The 27,177-nt window shown below is 41.9% G+C and overlaps 1 protein-coding gene across 2 annotated transcripts in view; it reads right to left on the bottom strand.

Moving 5' to 3' along the window:
- The window catches only part of ZNF407 (zinc finger protein 407), a 442,554-nt gene that overhangs the window by 47,337 nt on the left and 368,040 nt on the right, over positions 1–27,177 (bottom strand). The gene's annotated exons all lie outside the window — the stretch shown is intronic.

Below are 27,177 nucleotides of genomic sequence, written 5' to 3'. Positions count from 1 at the left end.
CACACAAGTGCCGCTGAAACTACAAAGGGTAAGCACTGCCATAATTTCTGGATTTAAATGCATGTGTGGGAAGATTCTTTAATGCAGACCCTGTCATATTATAGTGAAACTCTGTTTATAATTATTTGGGAAAGAAAAGAATTATTCATTATAAGAGAACACCGCACACATACAGTCACAATAACCATAGAATAAAGGCCTTTATTCCACAAACTGGGGACATTTCAAACCTTTATTCTGCTGTATTGAACTGTGTTAAAATTGTGTAAATTATCGGTTTAAGAGCAGGGGATGTCCCTGGTCCTGCTTGAAGGCTAGAGAGCTTTGTACCAAACTGTGTGAGCAGTCAGTTTTGGAAAAATGCCAGCTCAAAGCAAGCTGGAGTGAATTGTGCCTTTCTGCCCTTGGGAGCAGCCTGTTTTCTCCATCTCTGTTTTTAGGTTCCTGTGTGAAATTATTTTGAAAGCTAAGTAATAAAGTAATATTATGCTGCAATCTTCCAGCAAGAGCATTTATATGTTTATCTAACTTTTCTGTGTGTGCTGTGAACATAAAAATTATGTATATTTACTTTCTACTACAGTGGTTCTCAACTTTTCCAGACTACTGTACCCCTGAAGCCTGAGCCCTGCTGGTCAGGGCTGAAGCATGTCACTTAGCTTGGTGGGGCCCTGGGCAATTGCCTTGCTTGCTACCTCCTAGCACTGGCCCTGCACTTGCAACCTCCCTAAACCTATCTCGCAACCCCCACAGGGAGGTCACGACCCCCATGTTGAGAAACGCTGATCTAGATGAGTTGAGTATCCCCTAGAAGACCTATGCATACCCCCAGGGGTATGTTTACCCCTGGTTGAGAACCACTGTTCTACTACATCTGTTGCTAACGCTACACTCCTCGCCGCTCAAGGACAGCATGGTTTCTGCTGGCCCCAATCCTTCAATCCTTACTGATGTAAAATTCTCATTGACTTCAGTGAGAATCATGCTTGAATAAACAATACAGGATTGGTCTTAGAGTAACGACAATGCTCCACAGGAGTGAGACTAAAATTAGATAAAAATTGAAGAAAATAAAATAAAAAAAAAACACCCCACAGGGCATTAACAAAATGTGTGGCATGTAGTAGAATGCTGAAAAGTTTTTTCTACCATTTATTGGGAAGACATGTATAACTCACTTGTGGCTCTGCCACCTGTAAGAAATGCAGTCTTCCCAACCTTGCAGGAAAAACAGCCTTCTAGCAGTCAATACCACCACATCAACATGTATACTGTGTGTAATGTCTATAGCTATTGATTGATTGATAGACATACACACAGAAATTAAAAGTATGAGTGGTTATAGCAATTGTTTCAATCCACGCGTGTGTATATTTCACGTCCCTACAGATCTAACTCTTGGTCTGTGACATCAGATCTCATAAACTAAGCTAGATTGGTGCTAATGAATACTTGGATGTGATACCTCCAAGGCAGAACCAAATGCTGCAGGAAATGGTACTGGTGAATCTATAACAGGACTCTTTCCACTGTATCTGTCTCTTTTACTCCTTTCAGTACAGACTCAATGTTCATACTATAGTAGTGCCCAAAATTCCCACTGTGCTGGGCACTGTACAAACACAGAAAAGAGATAAAACCTGCTCTGAAGGGCTTACGGTCTAATAAGATAATGAGAGTAAAGTAATACTTAAGAAAGCACAGTGTTAGAGGGCACTGTACATCTGGAAATGTAGTGTAGTTTTTCAGATGAGACACTTTTGGCAGGTCTTCATAGCATATGTTGCAAAAATAAAGGTCTCTTGGTCAAATTCCAATTTGTATAGCTACCTTCTGCTTATCTGGGTTTTCCCTAAAGTTTAAACTAGATATGACATTAGTCATGTAGCACTGCTGTGCTCTGTTAAACAGCTTATATGTTTCACCTCAGAGGTGGCTGCTTTTCAGTGGTGGGTGAACAGCCTTCTGGATGTGCTGGTCATTTATAAGGTACTTCAGAATCGTTTGAGATGAAAAGTGCTATGTAAAATATTAAAGCAGATTTGGGATTATTGAATTAATTTAGAATGATAAATTGCAAAACGTACACCTCTACCCCGATACAACGCGGCCTGATATAACATGAATTTGGATAAAACACGGTAAAGCAGTGCTCCGGGAAGGGGTGGGGCTGCGCATTCTGGAGGATCAAAGCAAGTTCGATATAACGCGGTTTCACCTATAATGAGATAAGATTTTTTGGCTCCCGAGGACAGCGTTATATTGGGGTAAAGGTAATAAAGGGTAATATTTATTATAAAGCACTCATGGAGCCTGAGCCAATCAGATTGCTTAATGAGCTTAAAATACACAGACCTCATCTTTGTACAGCGATAATAGTGGGCATACCCATTATCGCTCAGATGGGAAGAGATTCTGTATTTTTATTATTTTTAATTTAGCAGGGTTATTTTTGTAAAAATGTTGGGACATCTGTGGGTGCTTTATAATATATTAACACATGCACCTCACTGTCTCCTTTCTTAACAGTATGTTGTCACATTTGCAGTTTGGGCAAGACAGAATTGCTCATCTTCCCCTCACAGCCCATCTGGTTTCTCCCAAGCTGCTCAGGCGACAACACGCTACAGAAAAAGCAATGTTATCAGGGGCACATAGCAATATATATAACATATTGCAACATGTTTTGTCATTTACAGTGCATCATAAAAAGTTACATTGCATCTGACCAACAACATGATGTAATGTAAAATGACATGACTGCATGAAACAACATAGCATTACTCAAAAATTTGAATTTCAAGAAATAAGCATAATGGGGTCAATTTATTTTTTTACAATGATTTAAATTCTGACAGAAATTAAGTGAGAAAAAAGGCAGGGAGATTAAGAGGTTAAATGCTTAATTTTGTAGTTTAGTCATTTTTTAAGGAAAAATCAAATAGGAGCAAATAATGCATTATGAAATCTGTATTGTATATCATTATCTATAATATTAAACAAAGCATAAGAAAGAATAATAGAAATAATATTAGTTACTTTCAGAGTGCGCATGATGTAGTTGAGACTTTTCATGTTTTACATACAGTACAATAATCAAATTATAAAAAAACAGTGGGTTTTTAAAGATTATTGTCTTTTGGTTTTGTTTTGATTTTTAATGGTAAGAGTACAAAGTAGAGCACTCTGTTCATTCCACAGATCTGCTTCTTAAGAATCAACATGGTGCACACCATGTGAACTGTCACATTAATAACCCTATGCTGATATTCAAATTTTCTGTCTTAAGCTAAAGAAAGATTGAATACCCTGCTGTTGTGTGGCCAAGATTGAAGAGGTGTCTCACTGACATTGTTCAAAGTTTATGAAAATATATGAATGCTCAAATGTCATTGGCTTTGCGCCTCCAACAGACTGTGGTTTTATGAGAAATCAGTCTTTTAATCAAAATGATTGAATACCTTAAGGTCGAATCCAAAGATATCAGTTAATATCTAGAAACGTGCTATTTCTGCAAATTTTGCCACACCGTACATATTGTGGTGCATTTTAAAGTGTTAATTTGTGCATTCCATATTGAAAATTGATCTTGAGTTTTAGCTTTTTGTGAAGCAAAAACATATGGTTACAAGCTCTATGCATTTTATGTGACGGCTGTTGAAGCTGTCACATGTGCAAACTTGATAACCGATGTGACACATACGCAAATAATTTGCTTGTTTAGTAACAATTCAAAGATTCATTATTCATGCAAAAACACATTTTTTTTAAAATGATCAGATGGAACTAGTCTTCATTTTGCACAATCTAGTCTCATTGGTGTGCAAACAAAGATAAAATAAAGCTGGGAACTAAGTGGTATTAAAACAAATCCAAGAATATGGGTATTTTCAGATAATTATTGAACCAGATGGTGTTTTTTGTTAATTCTGCCATCAGCCTGAGAACTTGATGTCTTACATCTGCACTTGGTAAAATAAATTTTGCCACTGACATTATTTCAGTTTTCTTAAAATATTTCAATCAGTTTTACACCAAGATTTGCAAACATCTGCCACAGTACATGGCTGTAAGATGAAATTATTTGAAAGAATTCCATTAAGAAAACACTATTATCCCAAAGTTAATTTTAAATGTATCACCCCTGTTGCTAAACCTTCTGAATTACTATTGCATGTGTATTAAAAAACAAACATAGCAAAATAGTTATACCTTAACATTTGACAGAGGGAACCTATATAAAAAGTCAGTAACGTGTTTCTGGTTCATTTAGGGATGCCATCTTGAAATTTCACAATGTTTTAGTTTGCTTTTGTAAGGCTGAAAGATTAAAATCATTTTAGCACAAAATTAAACAAAATCCGCTCCCTCTGCCCCCCCCCCAATCATCTTGAGGTGTGTGACTAAATTACAGAGCTATACTACAAATTAAGTCAAAATAGATGATGGAATATAAAAAGAATAAGCCAGTCATGTTAATTTGAAACTATATTATCAGCCCTAATAGAATTCGCCATAAACGTTATCACTCAAATATTGTACCTCATAAACATATGTGCTCAATCACTTATGCACATTTGCCAACTGCATAGGAGTTTTAGATACTTCCTTTCTGTGATCTAAATCACAGTTGTTCTTGAAAACAAAACTGTAGCAGACCATAAAAATGCATAACTGGCTTAACTTCTTCAGTGTTATACTTCTACAGAACAGCCCAAATAAGACCACATTTTCATGCATGATAATGGATAAACTCCCCCTTTTTGAGTGACTGTCCACTTTGTATTACCAACTGTACCAGAGCAATCATCAAGCTAGTCTCAAATACAATGTATGATCGCATTTTATTAATACTAAATATCATCATGGTGTGCATTTATACATGAATTCTGAAACAGCTGCAGTAAGATCCCAACTATGTTCTTTGTTGGTGAGATTTCATTATCAGGGTTTTACAATGCTAGCATTTTTGTATGGTTAATATGATAGAACATGCCTGAACTACTAGCCCAGTGAAAGTCCTCTGCATTGACCTCTTCAAGACATAAGGGTTTGATTCCCAATCCTAATCTCTTACTCCCTGGATTGACAGGGAGAGTTGCAGATCAGGCTCCGATTTAAGAATGAAAGCCCATTTGGCAAAATAACTGGGAGACAATGGTAGTGACCCTCATTAGGAGTTCCCCTCAAGGCCTCTCACCAAGATCTTGATCTTGGATGGGGCAGAAGGGAGTGCAGTAAGAAAGAAGACTGAGGTTGGGGGGGAGGGGCAAATCACACAGTTTGTGGATGATCCAGCCCCCCACCTCCATAGTAAATGGGAGCTGTTACTCAACATGCTGTGAAGCAGAAGGTGGTGCTGCATGGTGCTGAAGAGATTTTCCATGAGTGTTCCTCAGCCTGAAAAATGAGAGTGATGCTGTGAGACTTTAAAGGTTGTAGATATAAAGAGTGAAAACATCAGGTGCGGGAATCTCAGGGATCCTCCTGTACAAAGATGCACGGAACATCTTCCTCTACCCCACAAAAAAAGCAGAAAATAGCAAGGGCTAAAATATTTAAAATTTATGTTTCCTTTTTGAAGCCAATCGTTTGTTTGTTTTGGTTTTTTCAAACCTCTTTTGGTTCCCTGTACAAGCCTGAGGCATGCAAGCTGGATATGAGAGTTATGAATACACGTGTTAAATGCAGTGCATTTATTTTTGAGGTAAACAACACTTACTACGGCTACATGGATGATTTCAAACAGAAATGCAAAGTTATCTTGTAAATGTTAACTGAATACTATTTCAATACTGGTCGTGTCCATTATCAGACAGTTGGTTTAAAAATAAATAAATAAATACATAATAAGGCTGTGATAAGAAAAACATTTCCCCCCCTTCCATAGACTTGGCAAAAACCATCAGTTCATGGCCTGTTTCCTGGCTTGCCAGTAGACAGCACTGAAAGTTATAAAACTAAAACAATTGCTTTCATTTATATCTCTTCCTGATTACTCTGATAGCTGAAATGACAGAAGAAGTTCAGAATCTGTAAAGCCTGTCACATTATAGAAACATGTCTCTTTAAACTAAATGTGAAATTCCAGTAATTGAAGTGATAAATCTAGTGTTTTTGCTGGGGTACTTTTGATGAGAACTATAGTAGTAAATTAGAAATTATTCTCCGCTGTTATATCATGGTAAAAGCCTTTCCATTATCTGTTGTCAGTCACTAGGGATGGGCAAATAACTCGATTGTCAATCTAAACTGTGAAACCTAAAGTTCTGGGAATAATCAATAAAGGAAAAAAACCAAACTCTCTATTATCTTCATATAATTCTTTAGACAACTCTAGGTTGTTTTTCCTCTTTTACTTCTGCACACCTCATTTATTCAGAGATATATTGGATATCTTAGAATATTTTATTTTTTAAACTAGTTACATGTCACCTTGTTTTCAAATGGCATATGAGAGTTACATTTCAAAAAGTATAAGCAGCTGCATTGTGGTGTCTAAATGAAATTTTATACACGATACAGACTTAATTAAATTAGCAATAACAACCACTTACGTTTTATTATTGATTTTTCAGCCATACTATTTATTGCCTAGTATTTCTACTTTAAAGTACATGGTATTTTTTGGTCTTTCACAGATTCAAGATCATCTAAGAGTTGGACCACTAGTATTCTGAACAGGAGCATAAATGAAAAACAAATACTGGGCACCCCACACTTGTTTGTAAAATAACTCATTGTGTACAATCTGTTGTTCAAGGCAAAAGCAATTAACCTCATCAGCTATACTGCAAGACAGATACAATACACTGGAAGTATGGTCTGAGCAAGGGACTGGGAGCAAGGACTTAGTGGTCCATAGCTCTGCCACTGACTTACAGTAAGACCTTGGCTAAATCACTTAACCTCTCTATTCCTCATTTTATCCATTTGTACAATAGATTAAAAAACAATAATGGAAACCTTACTTCTCACAGGGCTGCTAATAGAATTAATTAAAGTTTGTAAAGTGTCAGAGGATCTCTGGCTGAAAGGTGACACAGAAATGAAAGTATTACTAGCAGTATTCTTAATTTTTTGATTACTTATTCTTATTTTTGACTACTGAAACAATATGGAACAAATTAGGTTATTGCATTTGTAAACCAATGACTGGAATATTATTGCAGGTGCATTTTCCCATTCAGCTTTAAAAAATAAATTTCAAAACCTTTAGGATAGATATGTGCGTCAGCTCCAGAATTTGGACTGAGATCAGACAACCAATCGTTGGGATCTCAATCCAAGACCATTTATGGAAATCGATGCTAGTTGCGAAATTTGATTGCAGGTACAGATTCTAAAATCCTCAAAGTTTAGGAGGTTCAAATCCAAGGTTTTCATTCAGCCCTAACTCCACTTTAGATATTTTACAGACAAATAATTGTTTGCAGTGAGAGAAGAAAATTACTCTTCTAGTTCAGTTTGACCTTTCCATATTAGAATATGTGAACTAATTATGAGAAAAGTATTTGAAACTTCAAATACAATGATTCAAAAAGAACCAAAGGAAACATAAAAGAAAAATAACGTGTGTAGCAATTTTGGGAGTAACTGCTGAAAATATTAAGGATGCTTAATACATTCATGGATTGAGATTTTAAATATTCATTTATGGGCATCTGAAACAACTTTCTCTCTCCTCTTGTGTCCATGATGAGTATGAGTTAAAATGAGTAAAATCAGTCAAAATAATAACCATAAAAGCCCTAAAATGCACATACTAAGCACATACATAGAAAGCAACAGAGGGTCCTGTGGCACCTTTAAGACTAACAGAAGTATTGGGAGCATAAGCTTTCGTGGGTAAGAACCTCACTTCTTCAGATGCAATGTCTTGTGAGGTTCTTACCCATAAAAGCTTATGCTCCCAATACTTCTGTTAGTCTTAAAGGTGCCACAGGACCCTCTGTTGCTTTTTACAGATTCAGACTAACACGGCTACCCCTCTGATACTTGACACCATACATTAGAGCTGATCAGGAATTTTCAACAAAATGTTTTTTCATTAGAAAATGAACACACCGCACTTTTAAGCAGGGGTGGGGAGGTATTTGGCTGGTTGGCTGAATGAAGGGAACTGTGCTTAAGGGAACTGACTGGGGGGTGGGAGAGATGAAAACTGCTGCAAAAGTGTCAGCGTGGTCGCTGGGAATGAAGGGCTTAAAAAGGGCAGCGCTGTGCCTAAAGCCTCCCTTTTAAAAGGAGCAGACTGAGGCAGCACCGCCCTCCCTCCCCTTTAGTTGGTAAAATACCAGGTTTGGCAAGACCTGCTGTGTGTATTTCGCTAGCCGCCCCCCAGCGGGGGCTGTGAAGGAATTTTTCCCTTACCACCATATTGGCTTGGGTGCAGTTGGGGTTTTTTTTGCCTTCCCCACAGCAGGTTTCAGGAAGCACTCTGTTCATGACATGATGGGCGGTAGGCTATATGTCGCAATTCATTATTTAAGTGTAGGGTGGATGTCCAGTGTAGGTACTCCATAGGAAAGGTATACAGTGACTGGATAAATGGCTTGGAAACAGACTTAAAAAGAGGTGTTCGTTAAAGGAATGAATGGGGCGGGAGGGCTTGGGGACTCCTATGATTGGTAGGGCAAGGAGCCAACTGCCCATTATTATAGCCCATCTTAACCCTCCTACGAGGAAGGTGATGGTTGATAAGTCCTGGCAATGGATTTGCTGGAGGGACCTGGATGGAAAAAGAGGGTTAGCTGGTGGAAGCCCCTCAGGTAATTATGGAAAAAAACATGGGGTTACCTGCACTGTACACTTTTATCTGCCGGGTAGTCCCAGACATCTAATAATAAAGTTGAGGCCTGATTAAACCCATGTCAAATGTCTCCTGTCCTTGTTTCGGTATAGCCAGACAATGATTTGTCAATACAGAAACCTTGTATGGAAACACCACTTTTGACAAAATTTTAATCTGGAAGATTTAGTGGGACTAAGATGGAATTTCTGGTGAGAGAAAGACAGACCCTCACCCCAGAATATCCAATAGCCTGGTGGTTAGGCTTCTGAGCTGGGATGTGACTGGCCCACGTTCAAGTCCTTACTCTTCCTGATACACATCAGGGACTTGAACCTGGCTTTCCCACATCTCTGTTGCCTGACAATTATGCTCCTGTTGGTGCTGTGCCACGTTGTATAAATGAGTAAATATTCATAGAGACAGAGGGCTTTTCTTCACTAGGGGGGTAAGTCGACCTAAATTACGCTACTCAACTACTAGTCAACGTAGTTTAGGTCAATTTACCGCAGTCTCTTCACTGCACTGTGTTGACGGGAGATGCTCTCCATTTGACTTCCCTTATTCTTCTTGGGGAGCTGGAGTACCGGAGTCGAATGGAGAGCTCTCTACCATCGATTTAGCGGGTCTTCACTAGACCCGCTAAATCGACACCCGCTGCATCGATTGCAGCAGTGTCGATCTCCCTGGTAACGAAGACAAGTTTAGAGAAACCCCATAATTTTTCACAAAACATAATTCTTGTTTTCCAGCCACTCCTGCACACTATGCTTATTCTGTATAAGAACAGCAAGAGCAAATACATGGAATTTAAAAAATGTTATGCCAGAAAAGCCGGATTCTTGGCCATCTCTGCCCGAGGTCCAGATTACAAAGTTTAATAATTTATGTATGCGTTTCTTTGATGCCCCAAAGAAGTAGTGCATCCTTAAATCATGATATAGGAGCCATCTTCTTCTCAAGTGAATACACCTGTGCCATAAAAATGTGAACTCCCATTTTTCATGGTGGGAAGAGGATGAAGGAAAGTGGTGTGGTAGAAAGTTGTACTGGGGCTCTCTGTGCTTCCATTTGGATATTTCTTTAAAAGTTCAGAAACTGCTCTCCCCCGCAACTACTCGTCACTTAATCAATATGGAAACACAAAAGGTCCTGCTGTGAAACATCCAGTCTTCTGTGGTAAAAAGAAAGAAAGTTTCCCTTAAACCTTTATTTGAATTTGCATGGAACAAACTTCCCTAAAATTGCCCACATGTCACTGCATCTATTTTTCTTTTTAAATCAGGCATTAAATATGCATCCTGCCTCCCACGTAGAAGATCTGCAGCACAGGCAAAGTGCCTGCGTATTCAATTATAGGCTAAATAAATATAATGAATATTGAGAAATATATAAATAAATAAATAGACAGACATAGGTTCAAATTATTGGCAATATACACGCTCTCTCTCTCTCCTTTTATCATTACAATGTATTGGCCTAATACATATTCACTATATTTTTATAAAGGTAACTGAAAAAATCCAGAGTGAAATAAAGCTTTTGACTTACATGAAGAGTAACCTGAAAGTAGGGAATTAGGTATTCAACTCCCATTATTGTGTTAATGGTAACGGCATGTCTAATCACCCATGTACCTTGATGAAATGTAACCCATTGTACATAGTGATATTGAGCTAATTTGCAAAACTCCTCTGTACATTCAAAGGTTTTATTTATTAGTTTTATTAATTTATTTATAGACATTTCTACCGTGTCCATCACCATAGTATCAGACCATCTGAGTGTTAAGTTAGATTTATAGAAACACACAAGAGGTATAATAGGTGGGAAAACTTCATTTTAATGACAATGTGGCCCTCCGAGAAATGATTTGCTCTATGTGCTGCATTTCTTCTAAAATTACAGAACAATCTCTGTATCGTTATTATTGTCAAATGTTTAGAGTAATAAAATTCAGCAAAACCCAGAGTTAAAATTGCCTCTACATCTTTAAATCACGTTGGGCCCTAAACAGTCCATTACTGCCTTTGTTACTGAAGTGACTATGGGAGAACCATCTGATTCTTTGGGGCTCAGTTCTTTACTGTGTCCAAGTTTTGCTTGGAAAAAGGTGGGATCTGACAAGGAGATGATTATGGCTCCCTGATTCTCAGCTGCGCAGCTTTGGCATAAGTTAAAGCTGCAGGGTGGTAGCTTAAAATTACACAACCAGCATAAGCTCTTACACAGCCACGGATCAGGCAAAGCAGAGCCTCTGACATTTCCCACTCTCCTATTTTCACCCTCAACATGCTTCTTGCCCTTCCCTCCTTGACATTCCCTTTCCAGCACCTGGTAAGCCCAGTTGTCCCCTCTGTGTTACTATGGCTTCATCTATATTAGAAAACTTGCATCAGAGTTACTAAAATTGATCTAGTTGTACTTGGTGCAAACTGCTAATATAGATATACTTGAATTGGTTCAAATCATGTTCAAACCAATTTAACTTAACAGGGTAAATTAGACAAAAATAAAACATACAAATAGACAAAGGAGGGGGGGAGAAAAAGGAGAGATGGGGGTTAGAACAAATACAAATAATGTGAGTCATTATTGTGTAGGGAAGGGCTATTTAGTAGGGCAAGAGGGGAGTAGCAGATAGTCCCTAGTGGAGTACATTGTGGAAAGCAAGACAAAAGAAATGGATTTGGAGGAGGGACTGGGATGATGCACGTAAGGCTGTATTAATGCCATCCCTGAGGACAGCCAATATTTCTGCATTCAGAGTACGTGGTGATGCTCTATTGCAGTGGTCACCAACCGATCGATCGCAATCTCCAGCAGCAGCACAGTGTTGCTGCCACTAAGGCTACCCCAGCCCCACACTGCTCCTGGAAGCGGCCACTGCAGCCCTGCGGCCCCAGGGGCGGGGGGCAAGGGTCTCCCTTCACGCGCTGCTCCTGCCTGCAAGCACTGCCCCTGCAGCTCCCATTGGCCGGGAGAGCTGCGGGGGTGGTACTTACAAAGAGGGGCAGTGCGCGGAGCCACATGCCCCCTGCCCTCCCCATCCCCGGAACCACAGGGGTGCGTTGGCCCCTTCCGGGAGCAGTGTGGGGCCGGGGTAGGCAGGGAGCCTGCCTTAGCCTCGCTGCACCCGCCGCTGACCGGGAGCCTCCAGAGGTAAGTGCTGCCCAGCGGGAGGCCACACATTCTTGAGCCCCCTCCCAGAGCCAGCATCCCAAACCCCCTTCCGTAGCCCAACCCGCGCCCCAGCCCTGTTCATCTCTCAGAGGCAGCATCCTGTACCCCCTCCTGCACTCCAACACTCTGCCCCAGCCCCGAGCCCCCTCCTGCATCCAAACTCCCTCCTAGAGCTTGAACCCCTCACCCCCTCCTACTCCTGAACCCCTTGCCCCACGCTCAGCCCAGAGCCCCTTCTCACACTGCGAACTCCGTGGCCCCAGCCTAGAACCCACATCCCCTCCTGAAACCCATTCCCCTGCCCCAGCCCAGTGAAACTGAGAGCGGGTGGGGGAGAGCGAGACAGAGAGAGGGGAGGATGGAGTGAGCGGGGCGGGGCTTTGGGGCAAGGGTGGGGCTCAGGGAAGGGGCGAGGTAAATCCTGAGTTGCCCTTACATTCAAAAAGTGTCTTGGCCGTAAAAAGATTGGAGACCACTGCTCTATTGAATAGGTCAGCAGTATGCAAGTGGCTTAGGTTAAGAGTGCTTTCTGAGGCACAAGTACCTCAGAAAGTTGTCCAACTGGTGACACGGACAATACCCTTGCTTGTTTTCAGGTACTACAGGTGTCCTTTTTCTTTGAAAATTAGACTTAGTGGACATTCAATTATGGTGTTTGCTTTTTAGCAAAGCCATCACTAAATTTGAAAAACAGCTTAATTTATAACCAACTGTTTTCATTCACTCATAACTTTTTGAAAAGTTCTCCTTCTAGACTGAAATTTCCCATGAGCAGTCTCTGCCCAAAGGTGATGTTTTCTGGAAAGTCTGAGGAAAGGTAGGCAGTCACTTTGTAATGCAAGATTGAAAATCATATTATTCTCCCACTGTAAAAAATTGCCACACAGATAACTCAAAAACAGCTGAACACTGAAAATAGCCATGTAAGTAGTGCACACTAAGGAATACACCCACAACCTAGATTGTAAAGAAAGTTTAGACAAAAAAGAATAAAATGCAAATTCAGTTCTGAATTTTCTAATTTTCTGAGCAGACTTTGAAGATATCTAAAATTATTGTTGTTATTATTTTGGTAACCCAGACTAATAAAGTCCTAAAGTCTTTTGTGAGGCTTAATCTACACTACAAAATGAATACCGTTGACAACAATCTGACACTGGCCACTAAGTCATGTTCAGTCCCTGTTCAATTAACAACAATAGACAACAATGTTCATACACTGTTATTTTGTAGGGCAGAATACATCTTTGTGATATTACAAGTCAACTCCAACTCAAAAACCACATAGGCTACTATTGGGACAACTTGTGTGACGGTTATATTGAAAAAACACACAGACAGAGTAGAAACCTCTAAAAAAACAAACAAAAAGGAAATCTTTAAGATAATGAGACAACTGACTCTCTACTGTTGCAGTAAACATGGCAAGTCTCAAAACTGATACGTTAGCACCTATTCAAATGTAAGTTTCAAAGTGGTTTTTTTTTTAATTGCACTGAAATGTACAATTAAAACTGTACTCTTTTTATACTAAAAAAAAAAAAAAATCTTAATTTCTGAACAACAGGAATAGGAAAAACTTTGGGGTATGAAAAATTGCCAATCCTGCAATTCTATAATTTCTCCAAAAATTTGAGGGACATTCTGGAATATTCTGAAAATTCTAAGTTGTCATGGGATGATTTAGTTGGGGATTGGTCCTGCTTTGAGCAGGTGGTTGGACTAGATGACCTCCTGAAGTCTCTTCCAATCCTGATATTCTATGATCACAATGGGAAGGAGTATAGTACCTTACACCATGAGTTGTCCTACTGAAGTCAATGGGAGTACTTGTGATATGGAATAAAGTCAGAGGTGAAAGTAAGCTGGTCCGGTCCGGTGTACTGGCAAGAGCCAGTACGCCGTGCAGGACCAGACCAGCTTCCCCGGGCCGGCGATTTAAAGGGCCTGGGGCTCCCGGCAGCGGCCAGAACCCTGGGCCCTTTAAATCACCGCTGGAGCCCTGTTGCTGGAGCCCCCTGGGTAGCGGCAGCAACTGGGGGCTCCTGGCAGCGATTTAAAGGGCCAGGGGCTCCCGGCTGCCACTGCTACCCCGGGGCTCGGGGCTCTGGCCTCAGCCGGAAGAGGCGGGCCCTTTAAATCAAGGGCTCTGGCAGTGATTTAAAGGGCCAGGGGCTCCCGGGCCCCGCTACCGCAGCGGAGCCCTGGGCCCTGTACATCTCCACCAGAGCTCTGAGCCCTGGGGTAGCGGCGGCAGCTGGGAGCCCCTAAGGCTCCTTCGGTGATTTACTGGCAGCTGGAGCCCCGTGCCCTTTAAATTGCCCCCTAGCCCTGGGGCTCCCAGCCGCCTCTGCAGCTGGTAGCTCCGGGGGTGATTTAAAGGGCTTCCAGCCACCGCTACCGCAGCCCCGGGCCCTTTAAATCATGATTTAAAGGGCCCGGGGATTTAAAGGGCTCGCCTCTTCCGGCTGAGGCCACACCTCTTCCAGTTGAGTAGGGTTACCATATTTCAGCAAGAAAAAAAGAGGATGGGAGGAGCCCCGCCCTAGCCCCGCCCCTGCCCCTCCCACTTCCCGCCCCCCCAGAACCCCCAACCCTCCCCCTGTTCCTTGTCCCCTGACTGCCCCCTCCTGGGACCCCTGCCCCTAACTGCCCCCCAGGACTCCACTCCCTATCTAAGCCTCCCTGCCTCTTGTCCCCTGACTGCCCCAACCCTTATCCACACCCCCACCCCCAGACAGACCCCTGGGACTCCCACGCCCCATCCAACCACTCCCCACCCCCTGACAGCCCCCCCCCAGAACTCCCGACCCATCTAAACCCCTCTGCTCCCTGTCCCCTGACTGCTCCGATCCATCTCCCCACCCCTGCCACCTGACAGCCCCCCCCAGAACTCCCAAACACTCCCCCCGCTCCTTGTCCCCTGACTGCCCCCTCCTGGGACCCCTGCTCCTACCTGCCCTCCAGAACCCCACCCCCTACCTAAGACTCCCTGTTCCTTGTCCCCTAACTGCCCCCTCCTAAGACCCCCCCCAACTGCTCCCCAGGACCCTACCCCCTACCTGTACCCTGACTGCCCAAAACTTTCTCCACTCCCCCCAAAAAGCCCCCCCCCGTTTCTTGACTGCCACCTCCAGAACCTTCCTGCCCCCTGACCTCCTTACCCTGCTGCTCAGAACAGGGTGTTGGGCTCTGTGCAGCCGAGCCGGACATGTGGCTGAGCTCCCCAGCACAACAAAACCCGGTCCCTGGCCCTGCACAACAAAACCCGGTCCCTGGCCCTGCACAGTGCTGCCGGACTGGGCTGCAAGGGAGCTGCCGGCTCAGAATGCAGGGCGGATCCGGCTCCTCTACAGCTGCTCCTGAGTCCAGCCCGGGACTTCCCTGCAGCCCTCCCAGCCGCTCGCTCTGCTCTGCCGGGGGGGAAATCCCGGACATTGTGAGTGCTTTACAAATTCCCCCCGGACGCTATTTTTAGCACAAAAAGGAGGACATGTCCGGGTAAATCCGGACGAATGGTAACCCTACAGTTGAGGCCCCTGCCCCCTGCTCAGGACTCCAGCATACTGATAAGTCCTTTAAGTTACTTTCACCCCTGAATAAAGTACAATCAGTGTGCATAAGTATATCTCAATCTGGTTCAGTGTAGATGGAAGAGCTTCTGCCTTGTTAACCCTGCTTTGATGAAAACATTTTGCAGCCAAACATTAACAGCAGCAGAGGGTGTGAATTCAGTCTTCCTCAAACCCACTCACCTCTGTGATGTGTCAGTTCTGTCCCCTCACATCTCATTCATTTCAGCGATATTTGAAATCTACAAACTAATTAGGAATCTTCTTAAACATGGGCAATATATTTTTCTTTCAAAACAATAAAAATATTTAAAAAATGTAAAAGTGATGATAATGCAACATTAAATTCACAGTGAAATCATTAAAAAGCCAGGGAATGCAAAACTTGAAGCTACCCATTTTGCAGCATAAGCTTGGTCAAGTTGCACAAACTATATTTCTAAGGTATACATTTAAAGGTGACCTATAAAAGAAAAATGGACTTAAGGCCTTTTTTTCTTCTGTACGATGTCTAAAGAAGGCATGAAAGTGTTTTTCAGCATATTGCTTTAGAAATATAAGAAATGTCAAGTTTGGTCTTCTCTGGCTTGGCTAGAACATACAATGGAAAAATAGATACAGACTAAAGGAATTCCTTGAAATCCATATGTTTCAGATTATGTATACATATATTTAGAGATGGATTGAGTAGTCAGTGTTCTGACTGGGATTAAAGCTAAGGTTCACGGAATAACAGTATTGAAATCTCATGAGCTGTGACTCAAAGCTAGAATTCTGGTTCATAACTGAACCAAGATCTTGAAAGCTACTCTTTTGTGATTTCAGTTCCAAACAGCAGAAATCTCATGAGATCGGCCATTCCTGTGAGGTTTTGGTATCCAGATCATAAGTGGAAAATAGGTTCCTTTGGGTTATAGAATTGATCTGGAACCAAAATGAGGGGCTAATTAGGACCTGTAGGTTTATCTGTAAATACCACTAAAATACAACAGATCTTGGATTCAGAGACTTAATCTATCTTTAATGAAATTAAAGTCACAAGTATAAATAGGAATTGAAAAAAAATAAAAAATGAAACAAGAAGAAAAGAAAACCATAAAATGAAAAAAAAAAAGAAGGATATATGAAAGGAAAAATGAGAAAAATGGAATAGCATCTACAGAACCCTCTTTAGAATTGTGGCCAATGTTTTAAATTCCATCCTCTTCTCCCTATGATTTTCTTTATTTCCAGGAATTCCAATCCTATCTTTAGAAATGTTGTCTGTTCATTGTTCAATAGGTTTATCAATTTCTCTGAGGAAGCAAAGGCACTGATGCCAGCCTTTCAATATGGGGGAATTAGAAATCCCCCACTTACACAGCAAGAATCTCTTCATAAAAAGTATTGCTAAAAGTATTCATTCTTTTGTGAATGAGACAGAATTTTGATTTCAGTGAGATCATGCAAGAGTATTATACTGCTGGACTAAGCTAGCACTCTTCCCATTACTATCTCCATAAAGACCAAATGCATGGGGCACAACCACAAGTTATTGCCAGTATCAAATTTGCATACATGGTATCTCCAAAACCCATTACCCCCCAAAAAAGTTATATCATAACAAGCTGCTTGAAACTCACTGTCCTGGATGCAATATTTTAAACTGGCTTACATATAGTTTAGACGTCTACCTGTAGTTTGAATAACTTGTACAAATCTGTTATACTGACAGAGAAATTAGCACTTTCAGTTCTTTCCATGATCTGAGATATTCACTAATAACATGGCCCAGATTCTCGGTTTCTCCTTTCCTGTATTTAGTGCAGGAAAGTTCTGGTGGCGGGGAGGAGGGCGGGAGGGGAGGGCTTTTAGTTTGCAGTAACTCAAGTTAGTGTGGTGTGAAAATGCCTGTACACACAATGCAATTCATTACAGCACACTAACTCCGCATTTATTATAATTTCTGGAGTTCTCTTTCAGAGTGTATTAAGTTCAATGCAAATTGAGTTAGTTTGGTCTATTGTTTGGGTGCATACAATGCTACCGCACACTACTTTGGCAGTCCTTCAACTGCTATCCCATCATTGCTTTTTGGGCCTCTGTTAGTGACCTGTCATGCCCTCCACTACTCTGGGGTCAAGTTGACCAGCTGTTCCCTCCCACATTTAAAAACTGGCACGGGGTCAAAATTTATCCATTTGCTCCTGCATTTGGATTGCTGGAATATTACTCCATAAGCCTTACTACATGTCTCAAGCAGCCGCTTGGAGTCAGATGAGACTCTAGATCTCCTAGCCCTCTGGGGAGATGCATGTTGGGTCCAAACACTGGAATAAAGATCTGTGTGTGGAAATTACTAGTCAGATGCCCATGAGGCATCACAACTGGGAAACTGACCAGTAACAGGTGAAGAACAAACAGCTCAGGAGAACTTATATTAAAACCAGGGATGCCAGGAAACAGTCTGACCATGGAAATGTAGCCTGTCCATTTTTTGAGGAGCTGGACCAGATTTTGAGCAATTATACCACCACTGAACCCAATAAGATTGGAATCTGCAGCTCCTCTGTGCCCCCCGTTCCTCCTCCCCCCAAGAATGAGCAGCAGGAGTCACTGGAGAAGGAACACAAGGAGGGCAGAGAAGAGCTCTCCCTGGAAAGCCAGGATCTTTTTGAGGGCAGCCATATAGCAAGCCAGCCAGAAACCCAGGCCAGGACTGAGGAGGCAGATCCTATAGAGGGAACCCCCGCATGTAAGTATTTATCTCTACAATTTATTATTATACTACACTGCTGTGCTACCTTCTGTTCCAGGTTCACTGGCGGTTGTGAGCTAGGAACCTTTCTGAATCTCCAACCCTCTCCTCCCTCTCTCGGCCCACGTTCTCTATCCCCCATCCCCAGGACACGTTTTCAAAATGGCAGCTCCTCCAGCTGGACTATCAGTTCCTGTCTCATGCTAAAGCCCCAAACATTGACTGTTTACAAGCCCATGCCATGGAGGGCACATATCCATCTACCTATTTTCCTTTCCCCTTCTTGCATCTGTCCTGCCTGGACACCTTATCAAAATGGTGGCCAGCAGCATGGCACAGCTACAGCCTGTCCCTCCTCTTGGGCCGGTGGCATAGTCAAATAATTAAAACATTCAGTTGTGCAAAGTTCAAGAGTTTTTTAGACAGTGGTTACTGGAAAAGAACACTGGTTAGTGTTCTCAGTTTACATGAGATAGACATGAACATTGTGTGTCTGTAAAGGCACTAGACTACAGCTCTCTGCCCTGTAACAGGCGGCATTTGTACAGGAAAAGTAGTTTACATTAGGGACAGCAAAGCCATACAGCTCTTAATGGTTTTTCATAGGCTTACAGAGAGAACAACTGGGAGCAGTTAAGGCTTCAAACAATCAGTAAAGAACCTGATCTATTTTTTCCTTTGCACTTTCAGCATGTCTGCAGGGGAGCTAAAGCAGAATTTAAAACTGAGAAATTGCTTAGTTTTGGCCTGGACATTATGCGGAATAGCTGCATGGTCACTATCCTCAGTATAGCTTGCAACACCCTTCCACTCCTGCAGCACTTATGGGGAGACCATCTTTGTGAATACCTTCACAGCGTATCTCACTGGTCTACCCTTTGCCTTTTTGAATAAGGCCATTCTCTGCCTCCTAGTCATCTGCTTCAGTAGTGCACAGCCAAAAATCCCAATGCAGCCCACCTCATGCACACACCACTTACCATCTCTGGGGTCCCCTCAAGACTTGGAAAAATCTCAGAGAGGGGAAATCAGAAAGATGTTGAATCAATGCTATCACATCTCCCTGGAACATGAACAATAATCATGTGGATTTTTCCTCCTATTCCCCCAGCCAGACCCTCAAGGACAGGGCCTTTATCAGAGCTGCTGGCTAACCCGAGGGGGAAGAAACAGAAAACTTGTGATAAAATGTTCACAGACCTCAATGCAGAATCCCCCCAAAACTGAAACTAACAGAGAGACTGACATTGTATTTGAGGATAGAGAGGAAAAAAGATAGGAAGCTCTCCAGAGAGAGAGTGTAAAGTGGCCAGACAGCAGTGCTATGGCAAAAGACACTGTTGAGAAAGACAGGAACATGTGGAGGCAACTCCTGGAGGCAACACAGACGCAGAATGTTCTGCTGCGTCACATGCTGCTAGTGGGCACACAGACAATCCGGTGCACTCAGCCAGGACCCAGCCATCTTTTGCAGCCCCTGGACAACACAGAGTACTGGAAGCACCAGCCTATGTTTCCTGCTGTACCCAGAGGCTTTCCCTTTCCCAGTCCAAGCTCATGGTAGCAAGAACATTTTCACCTGGGAACCCAGCTCTTTCAAGCTATCTAACAACCCTGATACATTCAAACCCTTACACTCAACCCCAGAAGGCCCAAGAAAAAGAAGAGGCAGAAACAAGATGCCTATAAATCAAAGATCCCCACAATGTTGTTTTCTGCCCTCAACCGCACTGTCACTTTGAAGGTTTATTTCTGATTGTTGTATAATAAATTGTTGTTCAATAATACCAAATGTTAGAAATTCATTGCATTCTACACTGAATATGGATATTTTGCATAAGTCATAGATTTTAACCAAAGTATAAAAGGCACAGACACAAGATAAAATAAAGAGTGCCACAACATGCTGCTTCTACCACTCATAAAAGAGACACCAATGCTCACAATCCGTTCCACCCCCTCTCCACCTCAGGATAACAGCTGTATGTAGAGCTGCACGTTTTCAGGCCTGAGACCCCAAGTAAGAACTACAGGCATCTTTAACAGTATTTCCCTGCAGGAGTGCTGCGGCGGAAGGTCCCGCCCCAAAATGCTGCCCCTGCACAGAGGCGGCGGAAATACCGCTGCGGTCGCCGCCCCCCAAATTGCAGCATCCTAGGCGACCGCCTAGGTCGCCTAATGGGTTGCGCCGGCCCTGTTTCCCTGCCTTCACTGTTTCCATTTTCAGTTGGACATATTGCCAGCTGCTCAAACTGCAGAGCAAATCTCTGCACCCCACATTCTCATCCATCGTTAGGGCTTTCTGCCTTACTCTCACAAATACTGTGCAAAATATTATATATAGAAATAATCCTCGGCAAGTTTTTTTCCACAGCTTCCAACCTACCCCATAAACAGCACCACCTTCTTATTAGATGGCCAGATGCATACTATACTGCCATTCTGTAGCTACTGAGGCAAGGTAAACAGTTCCTTCCTTCTGTCCAAGTGGCCTGTAAATGGCTTCTTAACCAGGGAAGCAGATGATAAGCAGGTCTCCTAGGATGACCGGAGCAATCTCCATGCCATTAATGTCCATAGTGATACTGGGGGTAAACTGTCCTTTATCCATGCAAGTAAACAGAGCTGAGTTCCAAAAGAGCCTAGCATTGTGGACCTTTCTAGACTAACCTGCATTTATGTTTGTAAACCTGCCTCAGTGGTCAACCAGCCCTTGGAGCAGCATGGAGAAATACCCCTTCCTGTTTATAAACCCTGGTGTGGGGGCCAAACAATAGGAACATGGGGCCTATTAATTGCCCCAGTACTGTTTGGGAACTCCATGTGTGCAAAGGCATCGATAATCTCCTGAGCATTACCAAGCTTTACAAGCTGGTGCAACAGTACCTCATGTATGGCATCACTCCTCTGCATGGCAATGGCCTCAACAATTGATCTTCCCGTGCTAAACTGGTTGGCTACGACTGGTACCATCGGGGGTGGCCGGCTTCCAGATGGCAATGGTGACCCACTTCTCAACAAGGTGGGGCACCGTGGGATGGTATTGTGCCGCTGCAGCTCCTGGGCTACTTCAGCACAGATCTCCAAAAAGGTTGCTTTTGCCATCCTGAAATTCTCTGGCCATTGCTGGCCACCCAAGGTCTGCAGAATGATTCTTTCCCACAAATCAGTGCTAGTTTCCCAAGCTCATAAATGGCACTGCACTGTGAAGCCGCCTCAGGAACAACTCCCGTAGTAGCAATTGCTCTCTGTCGTCCACTCCTTCCTCCTCCTCCTCCCGCCAACCCCAGGGGAAGGAGGAGGTGGCTGTGTCAGCGACTCAAGTTCGGGGGGAAAGGTTAGGATCGGGGCGAAAAACAATTAGACTCTCTCGGCCTTGGGTCGGGTGGGCACGGGTTTGGGTCAGGTCCCAGTTGAGTCTGGGATACCTTCCCAGAATGCCATGAACTTAGTACGAAGCAAGCCCCTGCTGTGTGTGCACAAGGATGTGAACTGCAAGAGGACACAGCCGTCCTGTGTGCACACTATTAGTACAGCTAACATAGAGTACACCAAATAGGGAGTGTCAACTCAATGTGAACTAATCCCCCTGTACTGACAAGGCCTAGGGCGGCCAGATAGCAAGTGTGAAAAATCGGGACGGGGGCTGGGGGTAATAGGAGCCTATATGAGAAAAAGACCCAAAAATTGGGACTGTCCCAATAAAATTGGGACAACTGGTCACCCTAACAAGGCCTAAATTTACATCTTCCTGATTCTGGACTTGATTGCTTTAAATTGCACAAGTATCAGGGGGTAGCCGTGTTAGTCTGTATCTACAAAAACAACAAGGAGTCTGGTGGCACCTTAAAGACTAACAGAATTATTTGGGCATAAGCTTTCGTGAGTAAAAACCTCACTTCTTCGGATGCATAGCTATACATCCAAAGAAGTGAGGTTTTTACTCACGAAAGCTTATGCCCAAATAATTCTGTTAGTCTTTAAGGTGCCACCAGACTCCTTGTTGTTTAAATTGCACAGGCTTTTAAAGGTTCTCTCTAGCCATTACACCCAACACAGACTTGCTGTAGGGAAGCATACTCTGGCTGCAACCCATTCCTCCCTGCAGCTAATACACACCTAAATCAGCAGTTGCCATACAACTGTCTCTAAGCTGTGTAGCACCCCCATGACCATAGTATTCTGCAGTGGCCATGAATGCCTCTTTTATGCTTGTCGATGTGCACAGCATAATATGAAATGGTTTGTTTCATATGGTGAAATCAGGCAATCTATCGTGGAGTGTTGATCAAAAGATATAACATTTTAGTTTACATAGATATTCCCTATACATGCAAGAGCATCCTCTTGCCACACATGACTTTATTCCCCATAATTTTAACAAGGATTTCTTACATAGAGAAGGAAATGCTATCTTATGTGTATATTAATAAATGACATTCCCTTTCCTTTCTTATATAATTTGATTAAGTACGAAATAGTTAATGTTGACATTTAAATTATAATCATTGGGTGTCAACATTTTGTTGTGGTGAATAGGAGCAGTTCACACATCTTAGAACTATTGTTTCAAGTTCTCTGAAATCTGAGTGAAACATCACTATATCAGCTACACTTGGTTCACATATTGAAGTGAAGGGTTTCCTCTCCAACATAAAAGCTAGAGGCTTACTTTTTTACTAAAGCAAAAGTTCTGAAGCACAAGATGGCAGTTTGGGAGAGGAAGAGGTACAACATACCCCTGAAAACCCTTCCCAAATTTGAGCTCTGATGATAGACAAGATGGAAAGAGGATGAATGAACTCCGCATCTATTGGCACCCATCCTAGCAGTACTGCATCCTTGCCTAGAATCTCTGCCCTACCATGTACATACAATTTTCAAAATCACTATACTTTTCATTATTTGAGACTTCTACCATAGAGACATCTAAGCTTGTGTAGTTGCACTAACCTTATTTTTTCCAAAAGTACAACAATCCGTATTCCCTTATTGAGCAGTATGTCAAATTACTCATTCTCCCACAAGAACCATGGCCTGGATTGAAATGAGGGTGTCCAGAGATAACAGTAATAGAAAACTTTGACACAATACTATACATCGTCTAATGGTTTGGAATGTCTATTAGAAAAAAGCATAGCAAACTACTGTATGAGGAGTATACTATTACTAGAGACTTAAGCTAGAACGCACATTAAAAATGTTGCTCAAGCAATTCTGCATGTGAAATAGCAAGCTTCTCACAGTTAAAAAAATACACTGCATTTTAATGCCGATATATATTTTTACACACATACCCTATCAGACACCAGTCCAAAACAAAGAACTAAGTGCATGCTAATTTCATTTTATAAAAGTTACACTTTTTTTTTTCAAAGCAGGTAAAAAAAAAAAAAAGCAGCAAAAACTACAGAATGTTATTTTTCATGTTTCAGTACCAAAATTCCAGACAAACGGATTTTAGCAAAATGTTATAAAAATGCATTTACAGCTGGGATGAGAATTTGTAACCAGGTTTAGTCCAAAAATGTTTTAAATGGCTAAGTTATAAATTCCCTTCTATAAAGGAGATTTATAATGGAAGCACTGACAGACCTCCAACTGCAGCAGAGCGAATGGTAGAACTGTAATAAACATACTACTTATTTAAAACAACACGTGCATTGGGATTTCATTTTAAAGGAGAAAGCGATTTTACAAATTATAGGACAAATCTTGCAGGCCTAACTCATTTCAAATTCCTATTGCCTTCAATAGGCGTTTTGCCTGAGTAGAGACTATAGAACGTAGACCTATAGGGAGCACTTACTAAGTTCTCTCCCCTATCCCATTGATAGTATAAGTCTACAACATGGATGTCCTGACATGCCAGACAACTGGGCAGAAGCACAGTTAGACTTATATTGTTCTGAGTCTTAGGTCTCTAATTTCTACCTGTTTGATTTTAGCACTAGCAAGAATTATGTACAATGAGCAAATCCTGGCTTTTCCATGCATTCTACAGAAAGGTGCTGCCTGGGATAAGCTGTGGAAGTGGTGGAGTTCTGTTGTTCAGGAACAGGACATGATATAGGTCTAATATAGGCCTGTTCCTACCCCTCCTCAAAAAACAAAGGAGACTTTTGGGCCAATCTATGCTACGAAAGGGAGTGATGAGGACTTAAAACTACAGTCTCTCCTTTGTTAAGCCATTTTATGGAGGCTTGGCATAAGCACCAGGATTTGACTGATATGGGAACATGCTTTTCAAGCTTCCCATAAAGCTGTACCAATGCAGCCCCAATTCTGCTATTTTAGTCCTAACTTGAGTAGAAACTGCTTACCAGGCCAAAATGTGTAGGAAATTTGTGATGTGGACAAACATCCAATATGGACTACTTTATGACAAAGTTAAGTCATGATCAGTATTTGAACGCAGGTCTCCAGCTGTAAAGGGTAATGTAGTACCCTATTGTTTTAAATTGTGTTTGAACAGTCACGGCTTTTACATTCACACCTACCACACATGGGATTCAGCAAGTTGTAATGAAATGTTAAAATAAACATCCTACTTTTTATTTTTAATTTCATGCTTTGTTTGTCTTCTTGTGTGTGTTTTATATCCCTCTTAGATTTCCTGTGTCTAAAATAATCCCCACCAGTGATAAATGGGCTACTGAACATTACCCTGATTTTTTACAAACTGTGTCCAACATTTTGCTGTTTATTTTGGAGAGAAGCAGGGAAGCCCATCACACAGGACTCCTGGCCATAGTTCTGAGAGCTATTTGCACTTTGCACGTGATCGGTCAGTTGCTATAATACTTAGGAATGGTGCTTTGCTCACAGCTTTGGCAAGCCTCATGGACAGGGGAGAGATGAGCATATTGCTGGTTAGAGGCACTGAACAACTGATCCCGATGGTGTAATTCAGACATACCACATCATGGCCATACACTGTGGTGACAGGCAGAAAATATGACTGCAATGGGAAGGCAGATATCTGAAGGGGGAGGAGGAGCCTAAAAGAGAGGATGGTCAGAAGAGTGACAAAGAAAAGAGAGGGAGAAGCAAAGGAAGATTTAGGTTGGGGAGAACACAGCAGAGTGGGAGAAGATGCAGGGAATAAAGTTAGGTAGAGATGGGATAAGAGAGCAATTAAGAAGAGATCAGGAAGAGATTGAGAAGGGAAAGAAATGTACGGGGAGAAAAAGAAGGCGGCCAAAAAAGCGGGAGTGAGAGGAAAGAGGATAAAGGAAGTAAGACATAAAAAAAGGAGGAAAGCAACAATGAGAGTAAGAGGGTGAGATGACAAGAAAGAGAGAATGAGTAGGGAAGGAGCAGGTGAAAAGAGGGACAAGAGAATATGTAGATAATAGGAAACAGAGAGAAATTAGGAGAGATGTGAGGGCGGACATGGGAGAGCAAAGAAAGACAAAGGTAGAAGAAATGGTAAGCGGAAGAAGGCTATTAAATGGGGCTAGTTAGGTAGGAGATGCTAAGAGCTGATGAAGACACTCAGTAACAGTTCCTGGTTCAATGTTGGAAGAATGTGACTTGGTAAGGGAAACAAATACAGTGCCTGATTTGTTTTTTTCCACCATCAGAAAGGTGGCAACACTAATAATTAGAAAATTACTAAAGTACAGAGGTGAACTAATGTTTTGACTGATTATTCATTCTTGTCCCTCTTCCAGTCCCACAGAAGCTTTTACACAATTTTTTTGTTTAAAAACCCCCCAAGCCCATATATATTTTTAAGCATTAACTTTCTTACTTTTTGGCTAATTTATTAAAAGTCCATGTTCAATTAACAAAATACAAGCCAATTTTGGGAAAAGGTTTGGACTTGAATCACTTTTTTGAGGGGTAACTGAACAGCAAACCACACAGGGAGAACAGTAGTTCCAAGTAAAATGGCAAGGCCTTTTGTCTTAAAGACCAGAAATGCAATAGAAACAAAATATAATAAAAAATGAAAATTCAGGTACAGGAATTATGTATTTCATACTGAATAATTATTTCTGTACTGCCCGTAAATCGTCTCTGGTAAGCTGTGCATCTAAAACTCATCGAACTGCCAAGGGGTAAACGCAGCTCCATCCATCACACAGCCACTTGACAAATACATTCCATAATAGAAGTTTATTTTTATGGGAGGCTGAATCAAGGACTTTCCCATGCATACAAAAACTTGTCAAAATTATTTATGAGTCTTGCTGAGACACACAATATGTCATATCAAACTCCTATTTTCCTTCCAAGCACAGACTGTCAATATCTCTGCTACTATCAATAATGTGGAACACCGCTGCTATAGGCCCTCAGGATTTTGAGGTCATTTGCCCATCCTAGCCTGCTGCCAGGAGCTGTCTCTAACTGCAATGCAGCTGAAGAGAGGTGTATTTACAACCTCTATGAGGTGTAGTTAAGGTAAGCACTTGGGACTGCATTCAAAGGCTTTGCCAACATAAAATAAAATGGAAACATATGTCTGAAAAATTACAGTTGATTATAGCTAGAGTTATGAAAATAATGGAGGAAAAACCTATTTGGCCTTTTCCTAATTTAGAAAATCCTAAAGCTTACCAGCATTCCCTGGGATGATTAAACAAATAATCACTTCTGATGAATATGTCTGCACCCTTATCCCACCTATGAAAAGGGCTCAAACGTCGGCTACTATACAGAGGGCTCAGGGTTTTCTTTTTGTAGGTTAGAATGACCCAGCCTAGTTAATTCTGATACTTTCATCATGGCAATTCACATGGAAGCAATTGCCTATACAAAAGGAAAGCTAAATACAAAGAGTGCTTTTTTATTCCACCCCATATGTTACATCTTTCATTACACTGACTTGCTGCTCTCCAAGAAACAATAGTCTTCCCCGAGAAGAACAGCATATACCCTCTCTG

Source organism: Malaclemys terrapin, chromosome 2, assembly GCF_027887155.1.
Source record: "Malaclemys terrapin pileata isolate rMalTer1 chromosome 2, rMalTer1.hap1, whole genome shotgun sequence".
Taxonomy (NCBI): Eukaryota; Metazoa; Chordata; order Testudines; family Emydidae; genus Malaclemys; species Malaclemys terrapin.
This window is presented reverse-complemented; position numbering and strand designations above follow the sequence as displayed.